This window comes from Malus domestica, chromosome 11, assembly GCF_042453785.1.
Source record: "Malus domestica chromosome 11, GDT2T_hap1".
NCBI lineage: Eukaryota > Viridiplantae > Streptophyta > Magnoliopsida > Rosales > Rosaceae > Malus > Malus domestica.
The window spans coordinates 41,031,155-41,051,354 of record NC_091671.1 but is presented as its reverse complement, the minus strand read 5'-3'; positions in this window follow the sequence as shown (position 1 = coordinate 41,051,354).

The window sequence follows — 20,200 nt, the reverse complement described above, 5'->3', positions numbered from 1 at the left end:
CTAGGACAGAAGGGTAGAGTTCAAGAGAGCAAAATGCTTTTAGGAACGTGGAATATAGGAACCTTGACGGGAAAATCTATGGAAGTAATAGAAGTTATGGTGAGGAGAAGGATAAATATTATGTGCCTACAAGAAACTAAGTGGGTTGGTCGTAAGGCAAAGGATCTAGAAAACTCAGGGTTTGAACTATGGTATTCGGGCACAAATAGAACGAGAAACGGTGTTGGCATCATCGTGGACAAGACCTTGACACAAGATGTTGTAGATGTCAAGAGGGTAGGAGATAGAATCATGGCAATCAAGATTGTAATAGGACAAGAACTTATCAATGTGATTAGTGCGTACGCACCTCAAGTAGGGTTGGATACGAGTTCGAAGGAGAAATTTTGGGAAGACCTTGGAGACTTGGTGCAAGGAATTGCTCAGACGGAGAAGTTATTTATAGGAGGAGATTTAAATGGACACGTGGGCAGGGAGACAGGCAACTATGGAGGTTTTCATGGTGGACATGGTTTTGGGGAGAGAAACGAGGATGGGGAAGCTATCTTGGATTTTGCAATGGCATATGATCTCTTCTTAGCCAACACCTTCTTTAAGAAGAGAGAAGAACATGTGATCACCTACAAGAGTGGGTCGTCAAAAACACAAATAGATTTTCTTCTAATGAGGAAAGGGGATCGTATAACTTGTAAGGATTGCAAAGTTATACCAGGAGAGAGCGTGACTAATCAACATCGCTTGTTGGTGATGGATGTACATATCAAAAGAGTGAGAAAAAAGAACAAGACTTGGAAGTGCCCAAGGACTAGATGGTGGAATCTAAAAGAAGAAAAACAAGCCATTTTCAAAGAGAAAGTAATCACCCAGTGTGTGTGGGATAGAGAGGGGGAAGCTAACCAAATGTGGGATTCCATGGCTAGTTGTATCCGAAAAGTAGCAAAAGAGGTATTAGGAGAGTCCAAGGGCTTTGCCCCACACCAAAAGGAATCTTGGTGGTGGAATGAGGAGGTACAAGCAAAGGTGAAGGCTAAGAAGGAATGTTGTAAAGCCTTATATAAGGATAGGACCGATGAAAATGGTGAAAGGTATAGAAAAGCGAAGCAAGAGGCGAAGAAAGCTGTGAGAGAAGCTAAGTTAGCGGCTTATGACGATATGTATAAGCGACTAGATACCAAAGAAGGAGAGTTGGATATCTATAAACTAGCTAGAGCAAGGGAAAAGAAGACAAAGGACCTAAACCAAGTGAGGTGCATCAAGGATGAGGATGGAAAGGTTCTTGCTACAGAGAACGCGGTTAAAGACAGATGGAAAGGTTATTTTCATAATCTTTTCAATGAAGGACATGAAATGAGTGCTTCTTTAGGGGAGTTGAGTAACTCAGAAGAGTGTAGAAACTACTCTTTTTATCGTAGAATCCGGAAGGAAGAAGTGGGTGTAGCTTTGAAGAAGATGAAGCATAGAAAAGCAGTAGGCCCAGACGATATACCAATCGAAGTGTGGAAAGTTTTGGGAGAGACAGGTATAACATGGCTCACTGACCTTTTCAATAGGATTTTGAAAACGAAGAAGATGCCGAATGAGTGGCGAATGAGCACTTTGGTGCCTATCTACAAGAATAAGGGCGATGTACAAAATTGCATGAACTATAGGGGAATTAAGCTAATGAGTCATACAATGAAGCTCTGGGAGAGAGTCATTGAGCATAGATTGAGGCAAGAGACACGGGTTTCGGACAACCAATTCGGGTTCATGCCAGGGCGCTCAACCATGGAGGCAATCTATCTCTTACGAAGATTGATGGAAAGATATAGAGATGGGAAAAAGGATTTACACATGGTCTTTATAGATTTGGAAAAAGCGTATGATAGGGTCCCAAGAGACATTCTTTGGAGGATTTTAGAGAAGAAAGGAGTACGAGTAGCATATATCCAAGCTATACAGGATATGTATGAAGGAGCAAAGACTGCCGTAAGAACTCATGAAGGACAAACCGAAAGCTTTCCCATAACTGTAGGATTACATCAAGGCTCATCCTTAAGTCCTTACCTTTTTGCGTTGGTAATGGATGAGTTAACAGGACATATTCAAGGTGATATTCCTTGGTGTATGCTTTTCGCAGACGATATAGTGTTGATAGATGAAACTCAGGAAGGGGTAAATGCAAAGCTTAACCTTTGGAGAGAAGTGTTGGAATCTAAAGGTCTTCGCCTAAGCCAATCAAAGACAGAATATATGGAGTGCAAGTTCAGTGCAAATGGAGGCCAAAACGAGTTAGGGGTGAGGATCGGAGATCAAGAAATACCAAAGAGCGACCGTTTTCGTTACCTAGGATCTATCTTGCAAAAGAACGGAGAATTAGATGGAGATCTCAACCATAGAATACAAGCTGGATGGATGAAGTGGAAGAGTGCATCCGGCGTGTTGTGTGACCGCCGTATGCCACTGAAGCTCAAGGGAAAATTTTATAGGACGGCAATAAGGCCGACGATGCTGTATGGCACAGAATGTTGGGCGGTGAAGCATCAACACGTACACAAAATGGGTGTAGCGGAGATGAGGATGCTTCGTTGGATGTGTGGGCACACGAGAAAGGATAAGATTAGGAATGAGGATATTCGGGGTAAAGTAGGAGTAGCCGAAATTGAAGGAAAGATGAGAGAAAATCGGTTACGGTGGTTTGGACATGTGCAAAGAAGGCCTACTGACGCTCCGATTAGAAGATGCGACTATGGGACAGAGGTTCAGGGCCGAAGGGGCAGAGGAAGACCTAGGAAAACTTTGGAAGAGACCCTAAGAAAAGACTTAGAGTACTTGGATCTAACGGAGGACATGACACAGGACAGAACACAATGGCGTTCTAAGATTCATATAGCCGATCCCACTCAGTGACTTGGATTTTCCAAGTCTCCAACCGAGACGTTTTCCTCACTCGGGAAATTAAGGGAACACTACCTCAACCTATATGCTCCACTCACAAAGCTTCAACATACAAGCTTCAACAAAAGAAAATTCAAAGAACTTAGCGAAGAAGGCTTTGGTGTATTTAACACAATACGTTGAAATGAAGGAAAGCTTATTTATTGATATCCCCGATAAGTTACAAATATGTACATATACTTGAGTCAAAATAAACAAACAAGAGGGAGCCTTCACAAAGGTTGCTTAGGAGAAGTCTCAGCAGTCGATAGAGCCCCAGAAAGAGAAGGCACCGGAGGGGGATCATTCGGAGCCTCAGTACTGGACAAAACCCTAGAAGGAGGAGGCATCAGAGATTGATCATTTGGAGCTTCATTACGCGGTACAGCCCCAGAAGACGAAGGCAATAAATGCCTTTGGAACAAACCCACAAATCTCTGATGATCAAGTAAAACCTGACCATCAGATTCCTTCATCTGGTCAAACTTCCTCTTCATGTTTGTAGCATAGTCATGTGCGAGCCGGTGCAACTGTTTATTCTCATGCTTGAGCCCTCTAATCTCCTGTTTGAGACTCATCACTTCAGCCGCCAATGATTCAACTTGGCGGGTTCGAGCAAATAGGCGTTGGGCCATATTAGACACAGAACCTGCACACTGAACACTGAGAGCCAGAGAATCCTTAACAGACAACTCATCAGACCGTTTGGAAAGTAGTCTGTTATCTTTGGGAGTGAGAAGGTTCCTGGCCACTACCGCAGCGGTCATATCATTCTTCATCACGGAATCCCCAACGGTAAGAGGACCAGTAGGGGAGACGAAGGATGGGCGCCATATGTTGTCTGGAGAAGGCGGGGCTGCCTCTTCAACAAGGTTCAAGTCAAAACGACGGTCGGAGGGGCCAGACATTTTCAAAGGTGTTGAAGAGAGAAGAGGTCGGACAAATCAAGATCTTAGAATTGCAAGAATGGAGCTTCTACTGGTGGATATTCAAGTGTGCTTTGGAACTTAATGTCAGCCCCTATAAAAATCTGCACTCGACGAAGCTTCAGAAATCGAAGAGGCGCCTGCTCAGAAATCGAAGAGGCGTTTGCTTTCTCAAAAGCTGGGCTGCTCAGAGACCACGAGGGTCGATCTCAGAAATCGAAGAGGTGTTTGCTTTCTCAAAAGCTGGGCTGCTCAAAGACCACAAAGGCCGATCTCAGAAATCGAAGAGGCTTGCTTTCTCAAAAGCTGGGCTGCTCAGAGACCACGAGGGCCGATTTCAGAAATCGAAGAGGCACCTACTTTTCCAGCCTTGTCAGCACCTGTCACACGCACACTCAGCTTTGCGGAAATTATGTGCATTCTGTCGAAGATTTCTGGCGAAGTAGAAAGCACATGAATCGTACTGTTCAATCACCCACTTCCCACACGCAACAGTAGCTCATGGGTACCACAGATAACTTTGCCAAAGTTCTCTGACAAAGTTGAGACACGTGAAGCTTGCAGCTCCCACTACATCGCTCTGACCAAGAAGGGTAAAAGAATTGCAAAGAAACAACACTAACAAAGTTTAGACACATAAATTTTGAAGGTCTAGCTACCATATTATTACCCACAAGGGTAAAGGAACAGTACCACTGCTGGATAATTGGAAAGTCCCGGTGTGTCAACCTCTGTGCTTCGTGGCAAGGTAGACTAGCAAACATGCCCAACCTTTACTCACATTCGAGAAAACACTCCTAACAAGATTGCTTGCTCCAAAATCGAAGAGGCACCGCCCTCTGAATCTCGAGAGCCAGACTCCCAACATGATTACTTTCTCAAAAATCGAAGAGAGGGTAAAGGAACAGTACCACTGCTGGATAATTGGAAAGTCCCTGTGTGTCAACCTTTGTGCTTCGTGGCAAGGTAGACTAGCAAACATGCCCAACCTTTACTCACATTCGAGAAAACACTCCCAACAAGATTGCTTGCTCCAAAATCGAAGAGGCACCGCCCTCCGAATCTCGAGAGCCAGACTCCCAACATGATTACTTTCTCAAAATCGAAGAGAGGGTAAAGGAACAGTACCACTGCTGGATAATTGGAAAGTCCCTGTGTGTCAACCTCTGTGCTTCGTGGCAAGGTAGACTAGCAAACATGCCCAACCTTTACTCACATTCGAGAAAACACTCCCAACAAGATTGCTTGCTCCAAAATCGAAGAGGCACGGCCCTCCGAATCTCGAGAGCCAGACTCCCAACATGATTACTTTCTCAAAAATCGAAGAGACACCGCTCTCCGAATCTCGAGAGCCAGACCCCCAGCAGAATTGCTTTCTCAAAAATCGAAGAGGCATCGTTCTCCGAATCTCGAGAGCCAGACCCCCGACAGGTCTGTAATCTTCACACGCAACATCAGCTTTCCAGATACCACAAACCACTTTTTCAAAGTGCTCTGACAGAGTTAAAACATGTGAAGCTGGCAGCTCCCACTACCGTGCTATAACCAAGCAGGGTAAAGGAATAGCATTATTACTTGATGTTAGGGAGACTCCTATATATGTCGACTTCCATCCCTAACGGACAGGCAGACCTGCAAAAATGCTCAACCCTTTCTCTTATCTGAGAGGGCACTCCCAACAAAGCCTTTCGAAATATTCAGCTTTCTTTCCCCCCGATAATACCTCTGTAAACAAGCTATACTAGAGCAAGATTATCTCATATCATCAGGGTTAAAAGCAAGAGTATCCCATATCATGCTTTTTCCCTGTCTTTTCCTTTGGCCTTGTTCTTACCTGCAAGACAAGGAGAAAGAGAGCAATCAGTCAGCACTTGGAATCAAGCTTCCAGCCAGGAACTGACTGCCTGGAACCCCTTACCTGATTACTTACCTGGCATTGCTCTCGAGTACTCATCTTCAACATCTTATGCTTCCAGGGAAGATACCGCATCTGCCTGAGGAACAGATAGGGCAAGTGAGAAGGATACAAGGAAGCATGTGGAGACAAGCGTAACAGCACACGTGCCGATACATCCACTACTCTATCAAAAGCAAAAGTATCCCATATCAGCAGGGTCGAACGTACTCTAGATTTGATGGGCTTGTTTTGACCCTCAAATTCTTCAGTCGGCCTTATACTCTGGAGGAAACCAGATAACCCTCCAGCCCAGTTCAAGAATAAGCCTGTGGAAAGTTACTTCTTCAAAAGCAAAAGTATCCCATATCATCTCTCCTCATTTTTCTTCTCTTTATCCTTCATGCTGCCTGCAAGATAGGGAGAATGTGAACAATCAGCCGGAGCTCTGATTGCTTACCTTGTCTGTCACCTCTTTCAGCAGATCCCCCAGCTCGGCGACTTGGGGGACTCCTACTACATGGTTTGTATCTCGCTTGACCAAGCATGAAACTACAAGTAAGCTTCAAGTGAAATTGATACATTACCTTGTGCATCTCCACCAGTTACAGATACCACCCCTGGATGGAGGAAGAGTACCTCCAGAGAAGATGCCACATCTACCTATGAGACAGATAAGGCAAGTCAAGACGATACCACACTCCGGTACTTAGAAGTTTCGTGGCTACGAGATCATTCTCCCACAATATTTCCTAATGTCATTTGTACTAAATCATTCACTTGTACCCACTAAAGGAGAGCTTGAACCTATGTACTTGTGTAAACCCTTCACAATTAATGAGAACTCCTCTATTCCGTGGACGTAGCCAATCTGGGTGAACCACGTACATCTTGTGTTTGCTTTCCTATCTCTATCCATTTATATACTTATCCACACTAATGACCGGAGCAATCTAGCGAAGATCACAAAAAGTGACCGTTTTCGCTACCTAGGATCTATCTTGCAAGAGAACGGAGAATTAGATGGAGATCTCAACCATAGAATACAAGCTGGATGGATGAAGTGTAAGAGTGCATCCGGCGTGTTGTGTGACCGTCATAGGCCACTGAAGCTCAAGGGAAAATTTTATAGGACGGCAATAAGGCCAGCGATGTTGTATGGCACAGAATGTTGGGCGGTGAAGCATCAACGTACACAAAATGGGTGTAGCGGAGATGAGGATGCTTCGTGGGATGTATGGGCACACGAGAAAGGATAAGATTGGGAATTAGGATATCCGAGGTAAAGTAGGAGTAGCCAAAATTGAAGGAAATATAAGAGAAAATCGGTTCCGGTGGTTTGGACATGTGCAAAGAAGGCCTACTGACGCTCTGGTTCGAAAATGTGACTACGGGACAGAGGTTCGGGGCCGAAGGAGTAGAGGAAGACCTAGGAAAACTTTGGAAGAGACCCTAAGAAAACTTTGGACATGACACAAATGAGCGCAATGGCGTTCTAGGATTCATATAGCCGACCCCACTTAGTAGGAAAAGGCTTTGTTGTTGTTGTTGTTGTTGTTGGTTTGCACTCCTAATTCCATGTCTTTCTTATGTTCATGGTTTTGATTAAGCTTTGTGACCGTGAGGCAGTGTGTCTAAACCTTCAGTTGGTATTTCTTAATGAAAGAAACTAAAACAATAATCAAAGGTCCGGTTGGGACCCTTCTTGCGCGGGTTAGAAAATCACTTCTGAGAACAACTCCTCCCACTTTTAAGCATGTCGGTGAAGTACATAACTCTCGATTGCCACTTTTTGAAGATTCCCTTCTCTCTGTTTTGAGATTATACTCTTTGAAGAGAAATCCAATCTTCGTATTGGATATCTGAACAAGCCAATCCATGGGTTCTGCTCAGGTAACTTAGTGGTGAATTAAGTACATTTAATTATCAAATTCTTTCAAGCTATTTCCAGTCAAATGTGCTAGCTCTCTGTCAATTAAATTGTGAAATTAACATTTTTTATATTAACCAGCGGAATTGCTTAATTAAGATGCAGACAGGTTGAATGTAGGCTTAGGTTTTGGACTTAAAATTGTTTGTTTATAGCCTAAAGCAACCAACCCCTCTCCGCATGGCATAAACTCTGTATTATCTTAGGGATTCGTGGTTCTCTTTACAAGAAACATGCTTGACTGGTGGCACAAAAGAACTGTCGTCAAAGAGTGATCTGTTGATTCTTGGGATTTTTCAAATTAATTAGATCATGCCTTTTTGTTCTGTTTTGGTGTACCGAGAATTCGGATTTCTTAGAGGTTTTAGGATTCTTTGTGTGTTTTGTCCATTACCTTGCTTGGTTATTAAATTTTTATTTTTTTAAATCTTGAACTGATTAATTCAGTTCTGGTGATGGGCTTGCAATTGCATAATGTTATGATCTTCTGAAATATATTTTTGTTTGTATATGTAATAGCTGCAACCGTTGCCAACATAGGTGTTTTCAATATATCAGTTGGTGGTTTCACAGTAAAAATACCGAAGAACGAAGATAAATAGTTTAATTAATTTAGTAGAAATGTTCATTTTTGGTTTCTCGGTAATTATAAGTTTGAACTTTTATAATTTATATAATCATTTTGGAAATTGATTTCACAAGGAATATACCGAAGAAGAAAGTGGAGAAATAGCCGAAGAAGAAGAGTAATAGTTATCCTTTTCTGTTTTGGGTAACAGTTTCATCCCTGTTTGTTTTTCCTTCTGTCCATGAATTTGTTTTTAATTAATTTACTCTAAATGTTCGTGTTTGGTTCGTGGGGAATTAAAGTTTGATAATATATTGCTTGTTGTTCATGAGTTGCGATCACTGCAACAATGTCTGACAATGGAGACCGTGAAAAAAAGGTGGGGTCTAGGATTTGGCTCAGCAGCTGCTTAACCAGCCAATGGATGAGGACGCTAAAAGGTGAGATATGTGTACAGGGACCAGGTTCTCTCTTTTTCTCTGCTCTCTCTAAAATCCAGTTCACCAAATTTGGAAATGTCAAAGCTCAAGTTATTTATTTGTGTAAGTTGTTGAGATACAGATAAATGAAATGAATTTTTACTTCATGTGGGAAAGAAAGGTTAGTTTAGTTGTCATTACTTATTTGGCTTATTTGAAATCAAATTTGGTCAGATTGGGTTTAGCTTAATCATTTGGTTGCGTACATTAAATTGTTGGTTGGTGCTGATTGTTGGAAAAAACCACATTTGTCCATCCTTCTGGAGTGGAGCACTATCTTTCTGACAGCATAAATGCTCTGAGAAACTGCTATGGAGACAAACGGTTGTTTACTCCGTTCTAGGTATGTTTTTCTTTGGTATTTTAGAGGGATTCTTAACTCTTCCCCATTGTAATCTTAACCTTTGTATCTATCTCTCCCAAAAGACGATGAGAGTAACAACTGTTGAAAAGCAAATTCTCAGATGTATCTGAGCTTATACATACATTGGACAAAAACCGAATCTTAAAATGGGGCAGTGAGTTCTGCAACATCCTGGTGCTGCATATATTGTCACACTTTTAAAAGTTGTATTTCTCAGATATATTGGGAATTTAATTAGTTTTATGTCATTTTCGTAGGGCAATTTAGTAGAGATTTAGCACATAAAAGAAGATGCGTGAATCAACCTAATAGTGATTTGGTTCAGCATAAAGACTACTGCTAGGGCACTCAAGTCATTTTCTTAATTTATGCACATATATATTATACGTAACCAGCACATGTTTTCAAAGGATGTTAGTTAGTGTTCATGCTCTGCTGATATTTTATTATGTTCATTTTGATTTTGTTTTTCAGTTGTGGTAATAGGAAGTCTTTTTTTCCCCCTCTGTACAGCTGTTCTAAAATTCAACTGTTGTTCTCAATTTGGTTATTTGAACCGAGGTCAGTTAGGCTGTGCCTTTGGAAGGTCTCACTGCTTTTAAAGTTGAATGGTGCTAACTGAATATAATGCGTTCATTCTTCAGTGTGTGTGTGAGAGTGTATGTGAATGCATGCAGTGTGTGCAGTGTCACTTGGGCCGTTGGCTTTTCAAGGTATGTTCATTTATAGAAATTTGTAACTATTGTTGAATTTTTAATGTATGCTTGGATTTTAAAGGGGCACCGTATTTATGGGTTGTTGCATGATTCTAGGGAGATAAAGAGGGGATTGAGAGATCATGCTAAGGAGAGTATATTACTTGCCACTGAGGAATATACTACATATAATAGCAATTTGATGATGTGTGGCATGCTTTAACTAAGGGATATTTTTGTGTAGTAAGAAAGCCGTATAGTCACATTTTTGGTTTTTTTTTTTTTTGGATTTGGTAACTGAAATTTCATGTGTGAATACATGTTTCTTCTGTTTCTTAAGGAAACAGAACTTTTTTGGAAACCATCCTCATTCTAATCAAAGACGTTCAGTTTCTTCCCACTCATTGTACAATGTGTTTATATGCTAGCCCACTTGAATGTATATAAAAAAAAAACTACTTATCTTATCGACCTCATTCACTCATGTATCCCTCTGTTTGTTCATAATTGTGTTGAATTGATTCAACTTAAATGTTTTGTATTTATCCGATTACACCTGAAACAACAGGTTCCCGCAGCAACGCGCGGGCATATTTTCTTGTCTATTCTAAAATTGAGGAGGGATTTGACTGAAGCTTAGCTACAGTCAAATGTTTGTCACTTGATTTTGTTTTATTTACACCAATACCATCATATTTGTGCTTGAGTTGGAGGGTAATTATTAAAAATTAGGAGGGTAATATTGTCTCTGAACAGATTTCGTATATTTACAGTTTTGCCAGTTTTGTTGTGAGATGGGCCCTTGATTTTGCATTATTTACGTTTCTGCCATTTTCAGAAGGCAAGGGCTGCACATGCAGAGAGGTAGATAGGCGTGGGATGGCAGGGAGGGAAAGAGACATGGAGGAGTGAGGCTGCCAAAAAAGGGGTTAGGGTTGATTTTTTCTCCTCAAATCAAGGGTTGGTGTCGGTGATTGAGTGATTGAGAGATTGAGAGATTGAGAGATTGAGAGAGACAGTAACACACGCCTTCATTTCCCTTTCTCAAAGTGAAACCCTAGCAGCCACACCACCAACTCTAGCCGATCTCTGCAATAGTGTCTGCTCCTGCTTCCGAAAACCAAAACCGCACAAACCTGGCCTCCATTTCTGTAACTCGGAGCTTCGTCTCTCTGGGTCAGATGGACTGGCCTAAACATCAAATTGTCATCAAATGGTGGAAATAGTGGAGCGGTAAGTTATCTAGATTCTGGAGGTTCTACGTTGTTGTTCTAGGACGTTTCTGCATCAGTCGTTTCTCTCTTTTAGTGTATGCATGTGGTTATACTCTTTTAGGTGTAGGTGTCTGATAAGAAAGCAAAGGCCTGGTATGCTTCCAAGGGAAACATACTTTGAGACTTCTGCAAAACAGGGCTGCCATGTAGATGATGCCTTCCAGTGTATAGCCAAAAACGCGCTGAAGAATGAACCTGAAGAAGAAATGTAACTACTTTTTGCTTAGCTGATTTATCATTTTGTTTTCCAGTCACTTTTCCCCAAAAGTTTCTTCTTTTTCAGCTTTGAATTTAGTCCCTCTCCAATTATTTTAGGAAATATCTTATACCATCGGGACCCTAATTTGAGATAAGTTTCTGAATGGGTGAATACAATTCTATTGTTGATCAATTTAGAGTAATTTATTTACCAGTCAATTAATTTCCATCAAATCGTGATGCTAGGTATAGATAGCAATTATCTTCCTATTTATTCCTGTCCCATAACAAGTTGATATGTATACCCACTTTTAAAAAGGAGGAGAAGTACCTCTTGGTTGTAGTTGCTTTTGATTATTGGTAATTATAGTCAAGTAGGATTCCCTTGCCTTTTTAATAAAAGTGTTCTTGCATTCAACCCTTGGAGGTATGAGATTTACCACATCGTTTAACACACTTTTGCCAGTTAAGGGAGCATTTTGCTCTTCAACTAAACCAAGATCTATTATTACCCCTCTTAAATTTTTGGAGAGGTTGTAAGCATGCACCATGAGTAAAATTTGTGAGAAAACAATGGTCCCATTAATTAAATGGTGAGAGATCATTTTAACAAGCATGATTAATGTAGTTAATTAGCACTTAGCATCAGACAAGCTCTTTTTACAGATGATATATTTTTCATTGGTAAGGAGTCTAATCTTACGTGTGTACTTATCCTAAGCACTTAGGAGTGCTGGCCATGAGGTTTTATTGCATGAATGGATGATGAACGTGATATGAAATTCATGACAAATTAATGGAATTTACTTTCATTTAACAAAACTTTATTGTGGTGAATAATAGGCCTTCATAATTAAGATCTTTCATTTTATATTTTATTTCTGTTTGCGTTCCAGGTATTTTATACATTCTTTCTCACTCAGGTACACATTGATGGGAAAGAGGTGGCTCAAAAGCGAAGAAACATGGTGACTTTGAGGAGGAAAAGAAAAGAGGAGAAAACACGTACATTCTTCTTCCTTTTTCTTTCTGTGTGTTTTTGGGTGGAGGATGTGAGAGGTTGTTGGTGTTTGGCTTCTGTGGCTATGTTTGACCGTGTTTGTATTGATATTGTTATTCCTTTCAGGTTTGAGAGATTAACAGAGAAAGCGTAAGAAACAGATGAAGGGAGGAGATTGAGCTGAATGATCTCGGTCAAGCAACAATCGTAATTGTAAGCTCAAGAGTAACTCTTTTTGTGTTAGTTGAATGTAAGAAATTTTTTTCATTTGTTATTTCACTGTTCGGCCTCTGTTCTTATAATTTAGGGATTGATAGATTGTATTTTCCCTCTCTCTTGGTTCCTTTCTGCCATTTCTTTCTCTCATTGCTTCTGAAGAAACCTAACTGCACGTTCTTTTTTTCCATTTCCAAGCTTCTGTTATGGTTTATACTGCTGTATTTTCTCTTTTTGATGAGGCTTGATGTGTGATTAAACTAAATTATGTTTTGGGTTTGTGTATACTGCTAATTTTCTTAGGATTCTTTCTGTCAAAGTTTGTAATTTCTTAAAAAGTTATTTTTGGGTTGCTGAAACTAATTAATTTGATCAGTGTGATTTTTTGTGATTAGGAATTTAGGACCTTGGTAACTTGATTGATTATGAATTTGTGGGTTTATCTCCTAATTAGTATTCAAATTTAGTGCATATATAAGTCCATTTCTTAAGAGGGATCTATTTTGATAAGAAACAAGACCTTTCAATGTGTGGTTCAAACCGTCAAATTCATAAGTCCAGATGTAACTATATTCTTCAAAAGACTTGGCTAACTATGGTTTTACCATTTGGTTATTATCTTAAACATTTTGGTATTTACTCAAAAGCATTATATACTCATTTTCTTAGTTAGTTGACTTAGTAATTTCCTATTTGGGTTTGATCTAGCAAACACACACCCAAGGCTGCATAAGAAGAAACTTGGTGATGCCAAAAAAATCTTGGTGCATGCCTCCTAATTGAGATCTGCTTGCTTACTTAATCATTCAGTGTGGTGTGTTTGTTTACAATTTAATTCCTTTTAATTATGGCCGTAGCACAATTACTTGAATATACAGAAATGAAAGGGATGGTTTCTTGCAATATCTGTGTCCATATGGATTATAGCTGAGTGTAAAAAAATGATGTGATGCCTGCCAGAAATAACAACTCTTTGAGCATCCTAATTTGTGGTGTCTATATGGATTATAGCTCATTGTAATAACAACTCTTTGAACATCCTAATTTGTATGTGTTTGTCTGAGAGCAATTGATTACTACAAAGTATAGAAGTAATTCTTTCTTCAGTGAAAAATAAAAGGAAATTTTTTACAAGGGTTTACCTTCTGTCCAAATTGAGCATGTTTGAGAATTGCTAATGGATTTACTATGTTTGGGAATTTTAGGAATTTATATCATTGGAGGGCGAAGTTGGTTCCTTGACATTTTGAGGTATATCATTAAACACCCTGTTTTTTTATTCAAGGCTTAATCAAGGGGATATCCTTATTTTTGGACTTTCTCCTCTTTGAAACAGAGAGTTAGACCTCAATTGTTTGTGGATTCTCTAATTTCTGTGGTGTTTGATGTGTATTTTTTTAACTCCGCCTATGTCTTACATGGCCGGTCCCAAGCCCGGATAAAGGAGGAGGGGGAGGGCGTCAGGTAGTCGACAGCCGGCACTCCATGATCACGTCGAATCCTTATGAAAATGAATCCAGAACAAAATCGCGCTAAAGCTAGGGCGTCACCCGTAAGTGGCGCGCTGTGTGGCCTGAGCACAGTGATAAGTGAGCAAGGGTCGCTGTATCTCCATCGGCACCCGGATGCAGTGTTAAATGAGCAAGGGGGCCATAGAAACTTCTTTTCGAACGACTCCACTCAAAGTTGTTTGGGAGCATATGCTCCTATCAACTTTACCCGGGACACACAAAAGAAGTACTTTGATCCTATTAGACGGGGGAGGGTGAAGAAGCTAGGACAGAAGGGTAGAGTTCAAGAGAGCAAAATGCGTTTAGGAACGTGGAATATAGGAACCTTAACGGGAAAATCTATGGAAGTAGTGGAAGTTATGGTGAGGAGAAGGATAAATATTATGTGCCTACAAGAAACTAAGTGGGTTGGTAGTAAGGCAAAGGATCTAGAAAACTCAGGGTTTAAACTTTGGTATTCGGGCACAAATAGAACGAGAAACGGTGTTGGCATCATCGTGGACAAGACCTTGGTACAAGATGTTGTAGATGTCAAGAGGGTAGGAGATAGAATCATGGCAATCAAGATTGTAATAGGACAAGAACTTATCAATGTGATTAGTGCGTACGCACCTCAAGTAGGGTTGGATACGAGTTCGAAGGAGAAATTTTGGGAAGATCTTGGAGACTTGGTGCAAGGAATTGCTCAGACGGAGAAGTTATTTATAGGAGGAGATTTAAATGGACACGTGGGCAGGGAGACAGGCAACTATGGAGGTTTTCATGGTGGCCATGGTTTTGGGGAGAGAAATGAGGATGGGGAAGCTATCTTGGATTTTGCAATGGCATATGATCTCTTCTTAGCCAACACCTTCTTTAAGAAGAGAGAAGAACATGTGATCACCTACAAGAGTGGGTCGTCAAAAACACAAATAGATTTTCTTCTAATGAGGAAAGGGGATCGTATAACTTGTAAGGATTGCAAAGTTATACCAGGAGAGAGCGTGGCTAATCAACATCGCTTGTTGGTGATGGATGTACATATCAAAAGAGTAAGACAAAAGAACAAGACTTGGAAGTGCCCAAGGACTAGATGGTGGAATCTAAAAGAAGAAAAACAAGCAATTTTCAAAGAGAAGGTAATCACCCAATGTGTGTGGGATAGAGAGGGGGAAGCTAGCCAAATGTGGGATTCCATGGCTAGTTGTATCCGAAAAGTAGCAAAAGAGGTATTAGGAGAGTCCAAGGGCTTTGCCCCACACCAAAAGGAATCTTGGTGGTGGAATGAGGAGGTACAAACAAAGGTGAAGGCTAAGAAGGAATGTTGTAAAGCCTTATACAAGGAGAGGACTGATGAAAATGGTGAAAGGTATAGAAAAGCGAAGCAAGAGGCGAAGAAAGCTGTCAGAGAAGCTAAGTTAGCGGCTTACGACGATATGTATAAACGACTAGATACCAAAGAAGGAGAGTTGGATATCTATAAACTATCTAGAGCAAGGGAAAAGAAGACAAGGGACCTAAACCAAGTGAGGTGCATCAAGGATGAGGATGGAAAGGTTCTTGCTACAGAGAACGCGGTTAAAGACAGATGGAGAGGTTATTTTCATAATCTTTTCAATGAAGGACATGAAATGAGTGCTTCTTTAGGGGAGTTGAGTAACTCAGAAGAGTGTAGAAACTACTCCTTTTATCGTCGAATCCGGAAGGAAGAAGTGGTTGTAGCTTTGAAGAAGATGAAGCATAAAAAAGCAATAGGCCCAGACGATATACCAATCGAAGTGTGGAAACTTTTGGGAGAGACAGGTATAACATGGCTCACTGACCTTTTCAATAGGATTTTGAAAACGAAGAAGATGCCAAATGAGTGGCGAATGAGCACTTTGGTGCCTATCTACAAGAATAAGGGCGACGTACAAAATTGCATGAACTATAGGGGTATTAAGCTAATGAGTCATACAATGAAGCTCTGGGAGAGAGTCATTGAGCATAGATTGAGGCAAGAGACACGGGTTTCGGACAACCAATTCGGGTTCATGCCAGGGCGCTCAACCATGGAGGCAATCTATCTCTTACGAAGATTGATGGAAAGATATAGAGATGGGAAAAAGGATTTACACATGGTCTTTATAGATTTGGAAAAAGCGTATGATAGGGTCCCAAGAGACATTCTTTGGAGGATTTTAGAGAAGAAAGGAGTACGAGTAGCATATATCCAAGCTATAAAGGATATGTATGAAGGAGCAAAGACTGCCGTAAGAACTCATGAAGGACAAACCGAAAGCTTTCCCATAACTGTAGGATTACATCAAGGCTCATCCTTAAGTCCTTACCTTTTTGCGTTGGTAATGGATGAGTTAACACGACATATTCAAGATGATATTCCTTGGTGTATGCTTTTCGCAGACGATATAGTGTTGATAGATGAAACTCAGGAAGGGGTAAATGCAAAGCTTAACCTTTGGAGAGAAGTGTTGGAATCTAAAGGTCTTCGCCTAAGCCGATCAAAGACAGAATATATGGAGTGCAAGTTCAGTGCAAATGGAGGCCAAAACGAGTTAGGGGTGAGGATCGGAGATCAAGAAATACCAAAGAGCGACCGTTTTCGTTACCTAGGATCTACCTTGCAAAAGAACGGAGAATTAGATGGAGATCTCAACCATAGAATACAAGCTGGATGGATGAAGTGGAAGAGTGCATCCGGCGTGTTGTGTGACCGCCGTATGCCACTGAAGCTCAAGGGAAAATTTTATAGGACGGCAATAAGGCCGGCGATGCTGTATGGCACAGAATGTTGGGCGGTGAAACATCAACACGTACACAAAATGAGTGTAGCGGAGATGAGGATGCTTCGTTGGATGTGTGGGCACACGAGAAAGGATAAGATTAGGAATGAGGATATCCGGGGTAAAGTAGGAGTAGCCGAAATTGAAGGAAAGATGAGAGAAAATCGGTTACGGTGGTTTGGACATGTGCAAAGAAGGCCTACTGACGTTCCGATTAGAAGATGCGACTATGGGACAGAGGTTCAGGGCCGAAGGGGTAGAGGAAGACCTAGGAAAACTTTGGAAGAGACTCTAAGAAAAGACTTAGAGTACTTGGATCTAACGAAGGACATGACACAGGATCGAGCACAATGGCGTTCTAAGATTCATATAGCCGATCCCACTCAGTGACTTGGATTTTCCAAGTCTCCAACCGAGAAGTTTTCCTCATTCGGGAAATTAAGAGAACACTACCCCAACCTACATGCTCCACTCAGAAAGCTTCAACATACAAGCTTTAACAAAAGAAAATTCAAAGAACTTAGCGAAGAAGGCTTTGGTGTATTTAACACAATACGTTGAAATGAAGGAAAGCTTATTTATTGATATCCCCGATAAGCTACAAATATGTACATATACATGAGTCAAAATAAGCACACAAGAGGGAGCCTTCACAAAGGTTGCTTAGGAGAAGTCTCAGCAGTCGGTAGAGCCCCAGAAAGAGAAGGCACCGGAGGGGTATCATTTGGAGCCTCAGTACTGGACAGAACCCTAGAAGGAGGAGGCATCAGAGGTTGATCATTTGGAGCTTCATTACGCGGTACAGCCCCAGAAGACGAAGGCAATAAATGCCTTTGGAACAAACCCACAAATCTCTGATGATCAAGTAAAACCTGACCATCAGTTTCCTTCATCTGGTCAAGCTTCCTCTTCATGTTTGTAGCATAGTCATGTGCGAGCCGGTGCAACTGTTTATTCTCATGCTTGAGCCCTCTAATCTCCTGTTTGAGACTCATCACTTCAGCCGCCAATGATTCAACTTGGCGGGTTCGAGCAAATAGGCGTTGGGCCATATTAGACACAGAACCTGCACACTGAACACTGAGAGCCAGCGAATCCTTAACAGCTAACTCATCAGACCGTTTGGAAAGTAGTCTGTTATCTTTGGGAGTGAGAAGGTTCCTGGCCACCACCGCAGCGGTCATATCATTCTTCATCACGGAATCCCCAACGGTAAGAGGACCAGTAGGGGAGACGAAGGATGGGCGCCATATGTTGTCTGGAGAAGGCGGGGCTGCCTCTTCAACAAGGTTCAAGTCAAAACGACGGTCGGAGGGGCCAGACATTTTCAAAGGTGTTGAAGAGAGAAGAGGTCGGACAAATCAAGATCTTAGAAGTGCAAGAATGAAGCTTCTACTGGTGGAGATTTAAGTGTGCTTTGGAACTTAATGCCAGCCCCTATAAAAATCTGCACTCGACGAAGCTTCAGAAATCGAAGAGGCGCCTGCTCAGAAATCGAAGAGGCGTTTGCTTTCTCAAAAGCTGGGCTGCTTAGAGATCACGAGGGTTGATCTCAGAAATCGAAGAGGCGTTTGCTTTCTCAAAAGTTGGGCTGCTCAAAGACCACGAAGGCCAATCTCAAAAATCGAAGAGGCGCTCGCTTTCTCAAAAGCTGGGCTCCCTAGAGACCACGAGGGCCGATATCAGAAATCGAAGAGGCACCTACTTTTCCAACCTTTTCCAGCCTTGTCAGCACCTGTCACACGCACACTCAGTTTTGCGGAAATTATGGGCATTCTGTCAAAGACTTCTGGGGAAGTAGAAAACACATGAATCTTACTGTTCAATCACCCACTTCCTACACGCAACAATAGCTCATGGGTACCACAGATAACTTTGCCAAAGTTCTCTGCCAAAGTTGAGCACGTGAAGCTTGCAGCTCCCACTACATCGCTCTGACCAAGAAGGGTAAAAGAATAGCAAAGAAACAGCACTAACAAAGTTTAGACCCATAAATTTTGAAGGTCTAGCTACCATATTATTACCCACAAGGGTAAAGGAACAGTACCACTGCTGGATAATTGGAAAGTCCCTGTGTGTCAACCTCTGTGCTTCGTGGCAAGGTAGACTAGCAAACATGCCCAACCTTTACTCACATTCGAGAAAACACTCCCAATAAGATTGCTTGCTCCAAAATCGAAGAGGCACCGTCCTCCGAATCTCGAGAGCCAGACTCCCAACATGACTACTTTCTTAAAAATCGAAGAGAGGGTAAAGGAACAGTACCATTGCTGGATAATTGGAAAGTCCCTGTGTGTCAACCTCTGTGCTTCGTGGCAAGGTAGACTAGCAAACATGCCCAACCTTTACTCACATTCGAGAAAACACTCCCAACAAGATTGCTTGCTCCAAAATCGAAGAGGCACCGCCCTCCGAATCTCGAGAGCCAGACTCCCAACATGATTACTTTCTCAAAAATCGAAGAGACACTGCTCCCCGAATCTCGAGAGCCAGACCCCCAGCATGATTGCTTTCTCAAAAATCGATGAGGCATCGTTCTCCGAATCAATCGAAGAGGCGCTCGCTTTCTCAAAAGCTGGGCTGCTCAGAGACCACGAGGGCCGATCTCAGAAATCGAAGAGGCACCTACTTTTCTAGCCTTGTCAACACCTGTCACACGCACACTCAGCTTTGCAGAAATTATGGGCATTCTGTCGAAGACTTCTGTTGAAGTAGAAAGCACATGAATCTTACTGTTCAATCACCCACTTCCCACACGCAACAATAGCTCATGGGTACCACAAATAACTTTGCCAAAGTTCTCTGCCAAAGTTGAGCACGTGAAGCTTGCAGCTCCCACTACATCGCTCTGACCAAGAAAGGTAAAAGAATAGCAAAGAAACAGCACTAACAAAAGTTTAGACACATAAATTTTGAAGGTCTAGCTACCATATTATTACCCACAACTGTAAAGGAACAGTACCACTGCTGGATAATTGGAAAGTCCCGGTGTGTCAACCTCTGTGCTTCGTGGCAAGGTAGACTAGCAAACATGCCCAACCTTTACTCACATTCGAGAAAACACTCCCAATAAGATTGCTTGCTCCAAAATCGAAGAGGCACCGTCCTCCGAATCTCGAGAGCCAGACTCCCAACATGACTACTTTCTCAAAATCGAAGAGAGGGTAAAGGAACAGTACCATTGCTGGATAATTGGAAAGTCCCTGTGTGTCAACCTTTGTGCTTCGTGGCAAGGTAGACTAGCAAACATGCCCAACCTTTACTCACATTCGAGACAACACTCCCAACAAGATTGCTTGCTCCAAAATCGAAGAGGCACCACCCTCCGAATCTCGAGAGCCAGACTCCCAACATGATTACTTCCTCAAAAATCGAAGAGACACTGCTCTCCGAATCTCGAGAGTCATACCCCCAGCATGATTGCTTTCTCAAAAATCGAAGAGGCATCGTTCTCCGAATCTCGAGAG